Below are 19,009 nucleotides of genomic sequence, written 5' to 3'. Positions count from 1 at the left end.
TTGCACTCAAACAATTCTCTGTCACCTTATGGAGGCTCCTCAGCTGTTCTCACACCCTGATGGTTATTAACACCCCAGCTTGTTAGAATGGCCTTTCATGAACATTTCAACAATTTAAATGGATATCAGACTCTTGTCAACTACTGACCCTTGAGGGGTCTTTAAGCTGTGAGTAACTGATGCCGTTAGCACACAAACTTAACCTTCAGACGGCTCCTTTCAGTACTGAGGCAACAATAATGGAAGAGGCATGCTGTTCTTCACAATCACAGACAGGCACTGTCGCTGGAGTCAGTTACCAGCTAGGCTTTGTTATAGGCCACACATTTTAGCACCCGTGACCACAAGAGAACACTCATAAACAACACTTGAAGAATTTCAGATGAGGCAATATGCCATAAAGATCACTGGCAGACTTACTATGTCCATCTTTTAGGGCAGAGATGCTTTACAAAGACACAAACACATCACTGTTTTTTATTTCATTGTTTACGGCATTTACATTTTTTTTAATGCATCTACCGCTGAACTTAACATAACATAACATTCTCTGCATCAAAATCATATAGCTATGTGTACACATACTCACAATCTCAGCTTAATCTAAATACAACATACTAGTTTGGGTAATTCTTAATTAATACTTATTTTTTTCATCCAGTAGCCAGATTTCTAGTGTGTCATCCCAGGTGCTATATATAATCAATTGGCAACTGATGAAGTATGGACAGCTCGGTGTAACTATTTCCTTTTATGGATTGGAGAGTTGACGGAATAATTATGGATGTCCTTCCTTCACTGATGTTGTACCCCATCACCCTCACCAAACAGAGACTTAAAACTCTAAAGAAATGCATGAAAACCTGTCACACAAATACTAAAGAGGTACAGAATACCAAGAAATATTATGATACATGACCTTTTCATTATTCCTTCTAAATCATCATTACTGTATAAATCCAGCAGCATTTTACTAATCGGCAAAAGCAATTATTTACTGTAACTTTAACAGTACTGAATGACCCAATTGCCCCCACCTTTCCATTCAAACCTAACTGGGGTGCAACAGCTGTCTATTTCTGCCACAGCCCTTATAAGAGGGCCGCTTGTTGTATATATAACAGGGAGTTGTGTCTGCTCACACTCCAGGTTATCATCCCATTACCCACAGGTAAGACAACCGGAGTGATCAAATGATAATTTACCTAAAACTTTAAGAGCTTTAAGATCCAACAGTGTATTGTGATTCTTTGATCATTGAAATGCTAATAATTAATAATGACATTTTAGGGCTTGATAGATAATCTCTTAATTTTTTATTTTTCATTTCAGAGTAATCATTAAGACATTGAACATCATACATACAGGTACTGTAGTTGGTTTTAAAACTCTATACTGCACTCGTAATACAGTATACTCAGCATGACATTAAGCTTACTTTAACTCTAAACTCAGTATCAATACTGGATGTGTAATTTAACTGTGACTCTAAAGTATATATAACTAAATAATGAGTAATTTATGGATATTCTCTGTGTCTTGCTGTGGTTGATCTGACTTGAACTGGGCTTGTTCTATCTCCATCAACAATCGTCTTGAATTATGCCATTTTACAGTGAACTGTCTGACTAATGATTAGTTGCGGTTGGTCATATTTAAACACTTTAACGAAAGTCATGCTGTCCAGTATCCAGTTGCCAGGCTTGATATATTTTTGTCAAAATAGCTGTGCTTGCTTGTCTATGATGTGATTTTTATATTCTGACAATCTAATTTATTCAATCTATCTAATTAACATTATCAAGGACTGAACCATGGGTGACGCGCTGATGGCAGAGTTTGGGCCGGCGGCTTCGTTTCTGAGAAAATCAGATATGGAGCGTCTGGAGGCCCAGACTCGCCCATTTGACATTAAGAGGGCATGCTTCGTGACGGATCCTGAGGTTGAATTTGTGAAGGGAACCATTGTCAGCAGAGACGGGGACAAAGTCACCGTTGATACTGAGTATGAGAAGGTAAACAAATCCGTTTTACTGTATTCTTTCACATTTTATTTGAACAAATCTTTTTTTTAGAACATTTTTGGACCTAAAGACCACAACATTTTTCCATATTCATCATTATATGTAGAATTCCATGATTGATGGCCTGTGAAAAACACACGACTTTTGACTTCCGATGAATAATGTCCTCACAACAAATATTTGTATGACATATTCACTCCTTCTCAAAGACTGTCACTGTGAAAGAAGACAACGTCCACCAACAGAATCCACCAAAATATGACAAAATTGAGGACATGGCGATGTTAACCTTCCTGCACGAACCTGCTGTGCTGTTTAACCTCAAAGAGCGTTATGCAGCCTGGATGATCTACGTGAGTACAATGACAAGTGTGTCTTAGGTTCTCAGGAGATGTCAGATATGTTCAAACTAATTATGATCAATCTTATGTCTCTTTGTACAGACCTACTCTGGGTTGTTCTGTGTGACTGTCAATCCCTACAAGTGGCTGCCAGTGTACAACCAGGAAGTTGTTGAGGCTTACAGAGGCAAGAAGAGGACTGAAGCTCCTCCTCACATCTTCTCCATTTCTGACAATGCCTACCAATACATGCTGTCAGGTAAAAATGTGTTGTATACAAACATCAGTTAAAAAACACTTAAAAAAGGATATTTCATATTTTAGGTATAATCACTACATATACATATAAAGGATATATAAAAAACCACAGGAAAATTTAATTAATTTGTTTGTTTTGTTTGTTTAGACAGGGAGAATCAGTCCTGCCTGATCACGTAAGTACACTATAGTAATGCTGTTTCTATTTCTGAATAAAGTGCTGGTACGAAATAATAACATAAAAACTAAATTCCTTGCCCTTCTTTGTAAGTGGAGAATCTGGTGCTGGGAAGACTGTGAACACCAAGAGAGTCATTCAGTACTTTGCCAGCATTGCTGCTGTAGGTGGAGGCAAGAAGGATCCGAATGACAAAAAGGTTGTTGAATTGAGACAGTGCCTCTTCTGTGTTTAATGCAAATTTCCCATAATCATAATGGCAGTGACACTGATAGGTGTTTCTCTTCAGGGAACCCTGGAAGATCAAATCATCCAGTGTAACCCTGCTCTGGAGGCCTTTGGTAATGCAAAGACCATCAGAAATGACAACTCCTCTAGATTTGTAAGTATAACTTTGGATTGACAAACGTCACTCAAGAAATGGTAATAAAATCCTAGCAATGCACAACAATGCATTATGAATGCTAAAAAAATTATTTCCATGTTTTTGTCAGGGTAAATTCATCAGAATCCATTTTCATGCAACTGGCAAACTGGCCTCTGCTGACATTGAGACATGTGAGTGAACTTCAGTTCAATTACATCAAATCAAAATCTATTATTCCTGAAATGCTGAAAAACATTTATTTCCTCATCATTTGGCAGATCTCCTGGAGAAGTCTCGGGTGACTTTCCAGCTCAAGGCTGAGAGAGATTATCACATCTTCTACCAGATTCTCTCTATGAGGAAACCAGAACTGCCGGGTTAGAATTCAAAAACTTTAACATAACATGACATCACATGACCCTTACTGAGGAAGAAACTGATGAGAACCATATTCCTCCATTTTAGACATGCTGCTCATCACAACCAACCCCTACGACTATGCTTTCATCTCCCAAGGACAGACCACAGTAGCATCCATTGATGATGGTGATGAGCTGATGGCTACTGATGTGAGTAAAGCTGATGTTGTCTTTAAGTTAGTCTTCTGAAAGACCGCTGGATAGAAACACATTGGAGAATTTTTCTATTTGGTTCTGATCTGTTTTCAGCTGTAGGAGCCCTGCAATGTCCCTGTCCCTTTGAAGTATTACTATGTTAATAATAATAACAATACTTTAAACTTATATAGCGCTTTTCTAGGTACCCAAAGACGCTGGGTGATGTTGGGTTACATATAGTTATATACACAGCTAGTGAGTGTAATTTCACCACTTACTCTATTATTTACGCTACAGGATGCTTTTGATGTGCTGGGCTTCACTGCAGAAGAGAAGATGAGCATTTACAAGCTGACTGGTTCGGTCATGCACTATGGCAACTTGAAGTTCAAGACAAAGCAGAGAGAGGAGCAGGCAGAGGCTGATGGCACTGAGGGTATGTTATCCAAACACTGGTTTATTATGATGAAAAGCACCACTGTATCTTGACAGTCCATTTTACCTGACCACACTGAATAATAACCAAGGTTGTGACAAAGATTGTTTTTTAACTACTTAACATCATGATATAACTACTCCTATTGAAGGTTTAGATTAATCGCTTCCCCTAAAAAACGTGGTCACAAAAATGTATTCATAAAATGTATCAATGCATAAATGTAATACTACTGCATATAGTATGTTTTTCTTGAAACAGATATAGACAAGGCTTGTTATCTGATGAACTTGAACTCTGCTGAAGTCATCAAGGCCTTATGTAACCCAAGGGTCAAAGTAGGAAATGAGTGGGTCACCAAGGGACAGAGTGTCCAACAGGTAGGAGAGATGGAAGTTTTGTCAAAACTTTGTCCCCTTGTCAATAAAGTATTAAGTATAAGTATATTGAATATATGTATTAAGTATGTTTCCATTATTAACCCCTCATTTCGAAGGTGTACTATGCCATTGGAGCCCTGTCCAAGTCAATATATGAGAAGATGTTCAACTGGATGGTAGTGAGAATCAACAGCCAATTGGACACTAAACAAGCTCGCCAGTACTTCATTGGTGTGCTGGATATTGCTGGATTTGAGATCTTTGATGTGAGTTTGTAAGACAAAACAAAAATCTAGTTAAAAAAGAAACCTGATGCTATAAAAGGCCAACAACACATCTATCTCTTTTATAGTTAAATACCTTTGAGCAACTATGCATCAACTTCACTAATGAGAAGCTGCAGCAGTTCTTCAACCACCACATGTTTGTGCTGGAGCAAGAGGAGTACAAGAAGGAGGGCATTGTGTGGGTTTTCATTGACTTTGGCATGGACTTGGCGGCGTGCATTGAACTCATCGAAAAGGTGTGTAAATATCTATAGTTTATATGTATAATTACTATTATTGTTAAAATGTCATTTTTAACACATTCTAGTTGTTTCAGAAATGAACTTACAATGTGCTACTATGGAGCATGAATGTGATTTCAGACCTAGATTTATTAAGAGAAAAACACACCAATAATTATCTGATATTTCTTATGTCTGTTTATACTACAGCCCATGGGGATCATGTCAATTCCTTGAAGAGGAGTGCATGTTCCCCAAGGCCAGTGATGCTACATTTAAAGCCAAGCTTTATGACAACCATTTGGGCAAAAATCCCTGCTTCCAGAAGCCAAGGCTAGTCAAGGGGAGACCAGAGTCCCATTTCTCCCTGGTTCACTATGCTGGAATTGTTGATTATAACATTTGCAACTGGCTGGTGAAAAACAAGGACCCCCTCAATGAGACAGTGGTGGGACTATATCAAAAGTCATCAATGAAGATGCTGGGACAACTCTTTGCTGGATATGCTGGGGCTGATGATGGTAAGCTGTTGTTGAGTTGTTTCCATTATCCAAAATTTGAATAATTTCAGTCCACGTATAAATTAGGGTCATCAGGAATCTAATCCAACCTCAACTCCAAGCTGGAGTCTGTATTTAATTACGGACATTTATACTTTTGCTTGCAGATGCTGCAAAGAGCAAGGAAGCTGGTAAGAAGAAGAAAGGTGCTTCCTTCCAGACTGTGTCCGCTCTCCATAGGGTCAGTATGACTTACTAGTTCATGTATGATGTTTCTGTTCATTATGCATTGTACACAGGGTCAGTGATTACTGTTTTATTATCATAGTTCTAAACCTGTGAAAAACACACTCATGCTGTTCTGAACTCTCATTAAGCAAATACAAAATATCTTACAACAGGAGAACCTGAACAAGCTGATGACCAACTTGAGGTCGACTCACCCCCACTTTGTGCGCTGCATCATCCCCAATGAGACCAAGACTCCTGGGGCCATGGAGAATCCTTTGGTCATGCACCAGCTGCGCTGTAACGGTGTGCTGGAAGGCATCAGGATCTGCAGAAAGGGCTTCCCCAACAGGATCCAGTATCCAGACTTCAAACAGAGGTACAATCTGTAAATGTTTTGTCCTGAGTATATGATAACACTAAGAGGACATATCAAACAGACCATTTAACTATTTTTCAGATACCGTATCCTGAATCCTGCTGCTATCCCTGAGGGACAGTTCATGGACAGCAGGAAGGGGGCAGAGAAACTGCTGGGATCTCTAGATATTGACCATGAGCAGTACAGATTTGGACACACTAAGGTGTTTTATTCTATAATGTTCCTATACACACCTTCAATATTAAATTAGCACATTTTGTTAAGCCTAATGAAACTCTTAAACGCCCAAACTGTTGATTTTAAGGTGTTCTTCAAAGCCGGTCTCCTGGGTGCCCTTGAGGAGCTGAGAGACGACCGTCTCACTATCATCATGACTGGTATCCAATCAAGTGGTCGCGGTAATCTGGCAAGAGTTGAATACCAGAAGATTGTCGCACGCAGGTAAATTGGTTTACTAATTAAATGGTTGGGTTATACTACCGAAGTGTCCACTTCTGGAAAATATCATAACATGCATTTTTTTCTATATATTAGTGCATGTATACATTATTGCAAAAATTGAAAAAAATATGACCTAAACTGTCTACATGATAGTAGGGACAAAAACCTTGGTTCTTGGAATTTATTGTGGTTGATTTAAAACAAATATTGCCTAACTGATGGCTCAAATAGGAACAAATGTTCAAGAACATACTTTATCTGTTATCTGAGACCATACAGTGTGTTAAAGGGGCAAATAAAAGGAAATTTCCACAGAATGACCTGGGTCCTTATTCACAAAGCACCTTAAAGCTAAAAGAAGCTCCTAACTTGTCGATATAGGAGAAATTCCCAAAAAGAATGGCCATGTCAATCTCTACTTTGGGACTCCAACTTTCTTAGGCTAATTCACAAAGCCCCTTAGAACTAATAGTAGCACCTAACCCTGGGAGAACTAAGAAGCAGTCAAGAGGACTCATAACTCACTAAGACTCAGTCTAAGGGCCACATTTACTAACAGGATTGCGCCCATTTCAGGCTTAATTTCTGCGCAAATAGCGGGTAAAGACATAAAACCGGTGCACTTGAGTAAAAACGCAGATTACTGCTGCTGGGAGGGTATAAGGGAAAGTGGGTGTTCGTCGCAAAGAGATGGGAAGAGATGCGTAGGTGCGCCTAATTATGTATCAGTAACGAAACAAGAGGTGTTTTTAGCATGACATATCAGCTGCTAAATTAAAACTATGTGTGTGCGAGAAATTAGAAAAATACGAACATCAGAAATGTCATTTTTTTAAATGTTTATATTTGATACATCATTTAATATAGGCATATACAAAATTGTCCCACAAGCTAGCTGTTCCGCCACGCCTTACCCAGAATTGCCACTCATTGTATGGTTTAAACTGTATTTTCACCCATCGTTCAAGCACACCGAGTACAGTGCTCGCCTTCTGCGTAGGAGTAACGCGTATCTATTCAGGAAAAGTACTTGTACTCGAAGTAAACTAACTAAACTAACTAACTAAACTAAGTAAATTGTAGAGACAGAGCAGCATATTCATTTCACCTTCCATGTTTATTTCCCAGTGCCATGGCAACCGAACGTTTGAAAACCTCAGTTTCCCCTGTCCACGCTACAACTCCAGTTTTCAAATGATACCGCCTAGGGCAGCGTTTTTGAAAAGCATGGTTTTCAGTGTTGGAATACGCCGTTTTAAAGTAAGGGGTGTTGTGTATTCCTACTAGACTATTTAACGGGATGCTATGGAGCAGTTAACCTGGCTATTAACTATCCTAGCTATCTCCAGCTTAGGGAACCATCTTAACAGTTTGCAGTTGCCTGTGTGTGATTAACTCATGTTAATATGTGTGAATATGAACTTGTGAACATAAACTCGTTAATATGAAAAACTCAATGTTCGCTGAAAAGTTGAATTTCCCCAAATCAGCTCAGCAATAAAAGACAGTCTTGAATTCAAAGTGATCACAACTTTTAGTGTGGATGGAAGGGCTAAACGGAGAAATATTTATGAGTTTCTATATTTACCCGGGTTAGTTTGCTGTAACCTCGTGAACCAAAAGCTCTAATTCTAATTTTTACTCATCATCCATTGTGGGAGGAACACGCAGGCTCTTTCTTCCCTATATTATCGGCGCGCTTTTAACACTAAGGGGCGGGGTTAGACGTTGAGTACGCGACGAGGTTCTTGTTTGATAAATATGATGCAAAATACCATGCGCTATATGCTGTTTGGCAAAGGCGCTGATTGCGCTGCGGTCGCAATGTTAGTAAATAAGGTCCTAAGACTCTAAGACTAAGACAACTCCTAGAAGATACTGGTTTGGGTAGCGTATTCTGTTATTACTGATTAATTAATTTTTCTTTGCAATACGCCCTAAAAGGCATGCCTAATCACCGGCACAGACCTGTCACTCATCAATCACCAAGGTAATTGAAAGCAAGCTCATGACTTGATGTCAGCCAGTTTTGGGAATAGGATTTTTGGAGCGAACTTTCAGTTAGAAACTTTTAGTGTGAGTTAGGAATACTCTCAGTGGTAAGATCAAATGCTTTGTTAATACGGGTCCTGAAGTTTGTTTTAATGAAATAGATGTAATCGTCATAGCACTTTCATTATCAATGTCTGATGAGATTGAAGATTAACTCCCTTTGCCTGATCACACAGCAAGGAAGCACTCGTAATCATCACACATTTCTTCACAATGCAGTAGAGCCTTTTACTTTTACATTGAAAAATGTTGCATTCAGCATTCAGTTCCCAAGAAGCTCTCCTTCGTATCAAATTTGAAATGTATTTGGAGAATTTGACATTTCTTTTTTGGCTAAATGAACTTTCCTTTCCTTCCAGTTTTATTGTACAAAAACTCTGAGGGCAAAGATAAATTATGTGATTCATGTGAACAGAGAATTGCTGAAATTGCTGACGGTAAAGTCAATGCACCCTCAAACACTACTATAAATACAGTATATGGGTACAAAGGTTGAGCTGATGGTAAACTTGAATGTGAACATGTGCTACACGTTGTACAGGAGTTACAATGTAATCACTAAAACATGCCTATCACATTTCTTCCTGCGCTCAGATGAGAAAATGGACTTTAAATCACATCAACCCTATTCTTCTACAATCTCCTGTTTGTTGCAGACACGATATGACTTTCTTTCCCTTCCAAATTTTAAGGGATGCCCTACTCGTGATTCAGTGGAATGTCCGTGCATTCATGGGTGTCAAGAATTGGCCCTGGATGAAGATGTACTTCAAGATCAAGCCCCTGTTGAAATCAGCTGAATCTGAGAAAGAAATGGCCAACATGAAGGACGAATTCCTGAAACTGAAGGAGGCCTATGCTAAATCTGAGGCTCGTAGGAAAGAGCTGGAAGAGAAAATGGTTTCTATTCTCCAAGAGAAGAATGACCTGCAACTTACAGTTCAGACTGTGAGTAAAGCTTATATTCAGTGTTTATAACAATTGCTTTAAATGATACATTTGTTTGACATATAGATGAAGGAAATATTTGTAAAATGAGCATTAAGCTGCCATGGCCATTTTCACCTACAGCAATCAATTACTCTTCACAGGAACAAGATAGTCTTTGTGATGCTGAGGAACGTTGTGAGGGTCTGATCAAGAGCAAGATCCAGCTTGAGGCCAAAAGCAAAGAGCTGACTGAGAGACTGGAAGATGAGGAAGAGATGAATGCAGAGCTGACTGCTAAGAAGAGGAAGTTGGAGGATGAGTGCTCTGAGCTCAAGAAGGACATTGATGATCTGGAGCTAACACTGGCAAAAGTGGAGAAAGAGAAACATGCCACTGAGAATAAGGTCAGTGCATGTGAAATAGGTGCAAGGTGATGGTAAGGGAACTCCCTATGCTAAGATGTTTTAATTCCTTCTATTCATTTAGGTTAAAAACCTGACTGAGGAGATGGCAGCTCTTGATGAAATCATTGCCAAGCTGACCAAAGAGAAGAAAGCTCTACAGGAGGCTCATCAGCAAACGCTGGATGACCTTCAGAGTGAGGAGGACAAAGTCAACACTCTGACTAAGGCCAAAGCCAAGCTGGAGCAGCAAGTTGATGATGTGTGTGTCTAGTTATCACCTTATTCAAATATTTGTTTATTGCAGTGGTGTCTAAAAAATGAAAAACAAATTCCTGTCCTACTCTTTTTCAGCTTGAGGGCTCCCTGGAACAGGAAAAGAAGCTAAGGATGGATCTGGAGAGAGCTAAGAGGAAGCTTGAGGGTGACTTAAAGTTGACCCAGGAAAATGTGATGGACCTAGAGAATGATAAACAGCAGCTAGAGGAAAGGATGAAAAAGTATGTTTTCTGGATGACACATGAGACAAAACCAAAACCATTTTATTTCATTAATAAATATTCCAAAAAACAAACTATTATGATTACTGTAAAGACAATGAAATCTGTTCTTTTTTACCACAGGAAAGACTTTGATATGAGCCAGCTTACCAGCAAGATTGAAGATGAGCAAGCTATGGGAGCACAGCTCCAAAAGAAACTGAAGGAGCTTCAGGTACAGAGGAAACAATTAGTGTCAAAACTGAGTATACAATAGGAAATTTCATTTGAACACATTCATGTTTTCTTGAAAAAAGGCCAGAATTGAGGAGCTAGAAGAGGAGCTGGAGGCTGAGAGAGCTGCCAGGGCCAAAGTGGAGAAGCAGCGGGCAGACCTGTCCAGAGAGCTGGAGGAGATCAGTGAGAGGCTGGAGGAGGCTGGAGGTGCCACTGCTGCCCAGATCGAGATGAACAAGAAGAGGGAGGCTGAGTTCCAGAAGTTGCGCAGAGACCTTGAAGAGTCCACTCTGCAGCATGAGGCCACCGCTGCCACACTGAGGAAGAAGCAGGCAGACAGTGTAGCTGACCTCGGCGAGCAGATTGACAACCTTCAGAGAGTGAAACAAAAGCTTGAGAAGGAGAAGAGTGAACTCCGTCTGGAGCTGGATGATGTTGTCTCCAACATGGAGCAGGTTTCCAAAGCTAAGGTAAAGTATGAAAACTTTCATGAACAATAGTGTTTACATCAAGAGTCCAGATGTTTTTGATCTTTCTATTTTCATGAACAATTTTCTTTTTTTCAGGGAAACTTGGAGAAAATGTGCAGGACCTTGGAGGATCAGATGACTGAATATAGGACAAAGTATGAAGAAGCCCAGCGCGGCATCAATGATTTTTCTATGCAGAAAGCTAAGCTACAAACTGAAAATGGTACATAACAATTACACTGATGTAACATTTTTAAAAATTAACACTCTCATGACAAGCTAGCTATCATGACTAACTATCATGTCTCAATCAAACAGGGGAGCTTTCCCGGCAACTAGAAGAGAAAGATTCTCTTGTCTCTCAGCTAACTAGAGGCAAACAATCCTACACCCAACAGGTTGAAGACCTTAAAAGACAACTGGAGGAAGAAATCAAGGTGTTTAGAAAACATACTATAACATGACTTATATGAATGATGAACATACTGTTACAGCATAATATAAGGTAAATATGAATGTATTCATTTCTACTGTTGAAAAAATGTATTGTTAAATTATTGGCTACTTCTATGATCAATTTTTCCCAGGCTAAGAATGCGCTAGCCCATGCAGTGCAGTCTGCTCGCCATGATGCTGACCTCCTAAGGGAGCAGTTTGAGGAGGAGCAGGAGGCCAAGGCTGAGCTGCAGCGCAGTCTCTCCAAGGCCAACTCTGAGGTGGCTCAGTGGAGAACCAAGTACGAGACTGATGCTGTCCAGAGGACTGAGGAGCTGGAAGATGCCAAGTAAGGCCCCCTGACCTGATGCTGTATGAACTGTTTAATATCAAAGACTAAACATGGCTAGTACCATCATAATGCACACTTTCAATCTATTCCTACTCAGGAAAAAGTTGGCTCAGCGTCTGCAAGATGCAGAGGAAGCAGTGGAGGCTGTTAATGCTAAATGCTCCTCCCTTGAGAAAACTAAGCATAGACTGCAGAATGAGATTGAAGATCTCATGGTAGATGTGGAGAGATCCAATGCTGCTGCTGCTGCCCTGGACAAGAAGCAAAGAAACTTTGACAAGGTTATGAACCCATTTCTTCTAACTTCCAACACTTCATGTAATATCGCATGAAAACTCATGCTCCATATTTCAATTTGATCAGGTCCTAGCGGAGTGGAAGCAGAAGTATGAAGAGGCTCAGACTGAGCTGGAGAGCTCCCAGAAAGAGGCCAGATCTCTTGGCACTGAGCTCTTCAAACTCAAGAACTCTTATGAGGAATCTCTGGATCACCTGGAGACCATGAAGAGGGAGAACAAAAACCTCCAAGGTCTGTAAAGACATGAAATCACGGCCATGTGCATGAACGTTGAAGTATTTGAACATATTTTGTATGTGAACACAGTTTTGTTTACCCCATAGAGGAAATATCTGATATCACTGAGCAACTTGGTGAGACTGGCAAGAGCATTCATGAACTTGAAAAGGTCAGAAAGCTACTTGAGCAAGAAAAGGCAGAGATTCAAACTGCTTTAGAGGAAGCAGAGGTATGTTAAAAATAAAAATAAATGGTCAGTAATACTGGGACTGTTTCTTTGAATTGCTAAGGAATGTTCTATGTGTATATATTAATGTGCTATATTTAATATATATATTTCAACAGGGTACTCTAGAGCATGAGGAGGGTAAGATCCTAAGAGCTCAGCTGGAGTTCAACCAGGTCAAAGCTGATATTGAACGTAAACTTACTGAGAAGGATGAGGAGATGGAGCAGGCCAAGAGGAATCAGCAGAGAGTGGTGGATACCCTGCAGAGTTCCCTGGAGTCCGAGACTCGCAGCAGGAATGAGGCTCTCAGGCTGAAGAAGAAGATGGAGGGAGACCTCAATGAGATGGAGATCCAGCTCAGCCAGGCCAACAGGCAGGCATCTGAGGCCCAGAAGCAGCTCAAGGGTCTCCACGGGCATCTGAAGGTTAAAAAGCAGTATATAACATCAGTCATAACTGTAGATGCAAATATGTCCATGTGCATTTACGATTTCTAAAATGTTTCCGTCATAGGACTCTCAGCTTCATCTGGATGAAGCTGTCCGTGCTAACGATGATCTCAAAGAGAACACTGCAATTGTGGAGAGACGCAACAATCTGCTGCAGGCTGAACTGGATGAGCTGAGGTCCCTGGTGGAGCAGACTGAGAGAGGCCGGAAACTGGCTGAACAGGAGCTGCTGGACGTCAGCGAGAGGGTGCAGCTTCTGCACTCTCAGGTAAAATCCAAAACATGGTGGTTCTTCTGACTAATTCATAATGCGACACAGACTATCATGAACATTTTTGTCTTCCCACATAGAACACCAGCTTGCTGAACCAGAAAAAGAAGCTAGAGGGTGATACATCCCAGTTGCAGACTGAAGTGGAAGAGGCTGTGCAGGAGTGCAGGAATGCTGAGGAAAAAGCCAAGAAGGCCATCACTGATGCTGCCATGATGGCAGAGGAGCTGAAGAAGGAGCAGGACACCAGTGCTCACATGGAGCGCATGAAGAAGAACATGGAGCAGACCATCAAGGATCTGCAGCACCGTCTGGATGAAGCTGAGCAAATCGCCATGAAGGGTGGCAAGAAACAGATCCAGAAGCTAGAGTCCAGGGTGAGAGCTCTATTTTACTGATTTGAGTTCAAGCCTTGTTCAGTAAGGATATCTTTTCAAAATATAGTTTCAACGTTTGGTTCATGTGTCTACATAGGTGAGGGAGCTTGAAAATGAGGTTGAGATTGAACAACGGAAGGCCACTGATGCTGTCAAGGGGATCCGCAAATATGAGAGACGCATCAAGGAGCTCACCTACCAGGTAAGTTGAATTTCATAAAATGTCTGGAAAAATATCTTGGTGTGTCTCTCCCTCACATCACATAGATAAACAGTAATACAACGTGTACTAACCTCTTCCTTTACAGACTGAAGAAGACAAGAAGAATCTGCATCGTCTCCAGGATCTAGTGGACAAACTGCAGATGAAGGTCAAGTCCTACAAGAGAACATCAGAGGAGGCTGTAAGTTTCCCATAATTCACCACTAATTTCATTCATATATACAGTGATCTTTAACCTAATTCCGTGACTAATTATGTTTTTCAGGAGGAACTGGCCAACGGCAGTTTGGGCAAGTTCCGCAAGCTACAGCATGAGCTGGATGAGGCTGAGGAGAGAGCTGATATTGCTGAGTCTCAGGTCAACAAGATGAGAACCAAGAGCCGTGATGCAGGTGGCAAGGTAAATTCACACACTCAAATCCATAAAATTCCACTATCTATGTTTTTCATTGAAAAAATCCATTGATATTGCATGGCAACTTGGCAAGTATCTGCCTACTAAGCACATGGGTATATGGTTAACACACAAATGCCAAGCAATTCACACCACCTAGAACGACAGAGTCTGTTTTGAGTTTGCCTGTAAATGTTCAGTGATCATAACCGTCAGCATGCAAGCAAAGTAAAGCCATCAAAGTCTACAAAACCCAAATTAGGTTTTTACGACACCAGCTTGTCCACTGTCAAATCATGTGATCATGAGATTTATTTCTATATAAACTGTAAAATCAGTTCTGAAGTCTCATTATTTATAGGACATTAAAGTCCTTAAGACTACTTAAATAAGCCTATTTGATGTTAGAGATGGCAAAAAATTATTCATTAATCAATGATGACCCCCACGGCCATTAATGCTAAAACTCCCACTCTAACGTGAGGCATAACCTTTTATCTGACAAGAAAAATCACAGATCTATGTTCTTGCTACCAGCAGCTTTTTAGCCAATCACAACCAAAACTAGTGGGCAGCAATTCACCTTGATAACCTGTTTGCCTGATTCATGATACATTTTTATTAGGGCTGTCAATCGATTAAAAAAAATTAACTAATTAATCGCACATTTTTAAATTCATTAATCGCGATTAATCGCGATTCAAAGTTTGTTTTTCTTCTTAAGACTAAATCTTATAAATAAACAAGTAATCACTTCAGATGGTGCCCCTCGACGGTAAATAGTAAGAATTTCCCCTGAAGCAATTCGAATCACCTCAATCAGCCCACTGTCCTCAACTATGTTGATGGGCCGACAGTCACCGGCAACCCAAATGGTAACCTTTTCACGGACTGGTCTAGTTATTTTCCTAGAGAAGTCATGGAGTGTGGGTTGGCGATCATCTAACCTGGGACTGCTTTCTGTCGGGTGCTTTGCATTAAGGTGATAGCTAAATTCAGCTTGACAAATGCTACATACAACTTTAGTTTTCTCGATGGTTCCGTCATTTTGACTCTTAAACAGAGACTTCCCGCCCAACAATCCTTCAGCTCTCTCCATCTTCAACTACCGCAGTGGTTCTCAAACTTTTTCTGTCATTCCCCACTTTGAACAAGGGGGGCTATTCAAGCCCCACCTGTCCCTCATCGCTCCCATAAAATGGTAGGCCAAGCCCCCTACTTACGGGCTACATTGCCCGAGGGGACACAGGTTCAAGTCTGGCCTGATGTCATTTCCCAAAAAAAAAAATATATATATTTTTTTTTAAGTTGCGTTAATTGCGTTAAAATATTTTAGCGCGTTAATCGCGGCCGCATTAATCGCATAGATTAACGCGTTAACGCTGACAGCCCTAATTTTTATTGAACAGTAAATTACTTGTTTGATTAAAACAGATTATACATCTATTTTCTTTCTCTTGCAGAAAGGTCATGATGAAGAGTGAACCTCTGAAAAGTGAAGAAAGAGTGAAAAGTCTGGACCTTTCCTAAGAGCATGTCTGCCTTACAGTGATTTAGTTGTCCTTTTAGTTGTGCTGTGTTACAGTAGATTAAATAAAAAGCGTGTCAAAAATATAATTCTGGTTGTCATATTTTAGTGTATGCAAGCACCTGATTAGTTATTGATGAAAAACCATCAAATAATACATTTTTGTTTCAAAGCAAGTTAAATTAACTATAAAAGCAAGCAGATAATGAGACGACGCAAGGCAGTTGGCACAATGGTAGAAGTATGTATCCAAAAGCTTGTTTTTGAAAAATGTAAAAATGGATTATGTACATGTTACTAATAACAGAACTGTGACCAGGAACATTTCAGAACTGTGATGAAAGCCAGTCAGTTGCATTTGTGTGTGGGAATATATTGTTGGGGTGCAATGATGAGAAGTTGGAGAGGCTGGACTAACTAAATTGGGGGACTGAACGAGGTTGCCCGAGAATCTCAGAAAATCACAAAAGAACCGTTACTTTCAACATAACTTATAATGTTCTTTGGTCATACTGGGTGCTGAAAAGATTACCTTAAAACTGAGTACTGTAAAACATGGCACTGAAGGACCTCACTTCTTTACATATCCAGAAAAATAAGGCTAGAGGTTGAGAAACACCCAACTATGTAAAACACGGTGTCCATAATGACTTCTGTGTATCTACTGAATGAATCACCTTCTACTGTAAAACAATTAATCTCCACTAGTACTACAGGGGAAATATCATGTGACTGAGATTCAGAAAAAGGGTAGTCAAGACAGTAGACAATAGAGATGTCTATTAGTTTACCTGAAAAATTTAAATGGACTTAACCTCATCTTCTGTCTTCATCACGTGGACATCCCCCTACGGTGAAAACATTACAACAAAGCTTAAATAATTTAGTGAGAAGAGTGCATCACTTTAAACAGAGGATAGAAATTTAGAAATCTCAGCTCTCACAGTGAAGCACAGACCTGGAGCCATGGGGGAGGAGTTTGGACTGGGCTTCAGAACAGGAGGGTGGGTTCTTCAAAGGCTGTGAAGAGTTGGCAAAGTATACATGTATAAAGACTATGTTCTACAGAATACACATCTAATACAGATAATCATGTGTTAAAATACATGTCCATAAATGTCCAAAAAATTGAATGATGGTCTGAATACAGACATAATATTTTACTGAATTGTAGACTATTGCTCAACCATGTTGAATGGCACAATGACACACACCCATTCACAATTCACAGCTGACACTTCTACTGACATCTAACCAATGGTAAAATACTTTAGTTTGCAATCATAAAGTGCAAGGTACTGTAAAAAAATAAATTTAAAATCCAATGAAGAAATTATTTTAAACAAAATCACATGTGCCACAATTATTGGGACCCCCTAGAAATTCTTATAAACTCAATGTAACTGAACAGTGTTTAGGAACACAAAGTTTTCACGTCTGCGCTGACATCCGCTCCGGCCACGCCCCCTTCAGCACACTCTCACAGCTGCATTACATCCAACTCATCAGTCACGTCCACTCTCCCAGCTGCACTTCATTTCACTTCTCCAAATCACACACACCTGGCACGTCCCTACATATACTCCTCACTCCCCTCACTCCGATGTCTGGTCTCGTCGCTACATGGACAAAGTTACTGCCCGAGACGACCAGCTTCCACTACATCTAGCGTTCTCAGGATTCTGCTTCCTGGAAGACAAGTTAAGTGTTCTCTTTGCCTGCTGGATTCCGCTCCAGCACGTTCCCTGTCACCTGGATTCCTCTCCAGCGAGTTCCATGCTCTAAACCCCGTGTTTTCAGTGACTTTCTTGTCCAGCACTGCGCCGTGTTGTTCAGTTCTGCGCCTCTGCCCTTTTAGTCTTTGCGGGCAGTGACTCATAGTTTTCAGTTCCATGCTCTTGCGGTTCACATGCTTCAGACTCTGTTGTTAGTTTGTCCCAGAGTTTGACTCTTTGTGTGTTTGTTTCGTTTCATCTCTGTAAATTTAAATGGTTATTTCTCCAAAAGTCTCAAAAATGACCATCAGATGCCACTTCCGTATCAACAGTGTTTTTTGAAGGCCAAAAATGTAAGCACCTGGACTTGGTCAACCCTATTGGGACTTTGTCCAGAACCGTGTTCTATGATCAGATGAAGCGAAAATTTAGCTTTTTGGCAACAAACACTGGGGCTGTTTTTCCTCAAGTCCCAGGGAACCTCATTAGGTACATGGCATCATGGAATCCATGAAATACCAGGACATTTGAAATCAAAATCTGGCTGCCTCTGCCAGGAAACTAAAACTGGGTCGTCAGGCAGGACAATGTTTAAAAACTCCTTCTACGCTTGCTTTGAGAGGGACAGTTACCCCCCTGCAATGGAGTTGTATGAAGGCCAAGCCACCCTCGCAAGGTACCAGGCCTAGACAGCATACCAGGTGAGGCCCTAAGGGTTTGCGCTGACCAGCTAGCAGGGGTCTTCAGTGACATCTTTAACCTCTCCCCTGTCGGTACTCCCCACCTGCATCAGTAGGACCACCATCGTCCCTGTGCCCAAGACTATCGCCCAGTAGCCCTGACCTCTGTCATCATGAAGTGCTTCTTTAATTTGCTCCTCGCTGCCTTCCACCCTGGACCCTATGCAGTTTGCATACCGGTCCAATAGTTCTACAGACGACGCCATCGGCCTGACAATGTACACGGCCCTCTCCCACCTGGACAAAGGAAAAACGTATGTGAGGATGCTGTTCATTGACTACAGCTCAGCATTCAATACCATAATCCCTTCCAGACTCATCTCCAAGCTCGTGGACCTGGCACTAAACAGAGAGAGGAGCCAGGACACCTACCACACACGATGCCTCAGAAAAGCTGTCAGGATTCTAAAAGACTGTTACCACCCATCCTACAGACTTTTTACACCGTTGCCATCTGGCAGGCGATACTGGAGCATTCGGTCTCGTACATGTAGACTGGAGAACACAAAATCAAGCTTTTGCCATGGATATCTCAGCCCCCTGACATAAACCCGATAGAAAACCTGCCAGGTGAGTTTAAGAGGAGAGTGCACAAGAGGTCCTCGCTACG

At 40.7% G+C, this 19,009-nt stretch overlaps 1 pseudogene; it reads left to right on the top strand.

Annotated features, from left to right (window-relative positions):
- Positions 1-1,329: 1,329 nt before the first annotated feature.
- On the top strand, positions 1,330-16,030 carry LOC116217899 (annotated as a pseudogene).
- Positions 16,031-19,009: the final 2,979 nt, after the last annotated feature.

Source organism: Clupea harengus, chromosome 17, assembly GCF_900700415.2.
Source record: "Clupea harengus chromosome 17, Ch_v2.0.2, whole genome shotgun sequence".
In the NCBI taxonomy this organism is placed as follows: domain Eukaryota; kingdom Metazoa; phylum Chordata; class Actinopteri; order Clupeiformes; family Clupeidae; genus Clupea; species Clupea harengus.
The sequence above is the reverse complement of the archived record's forward strand: the minus strand, read 5'-3'. Positions and strand labels throughout refer to the sequence as shown.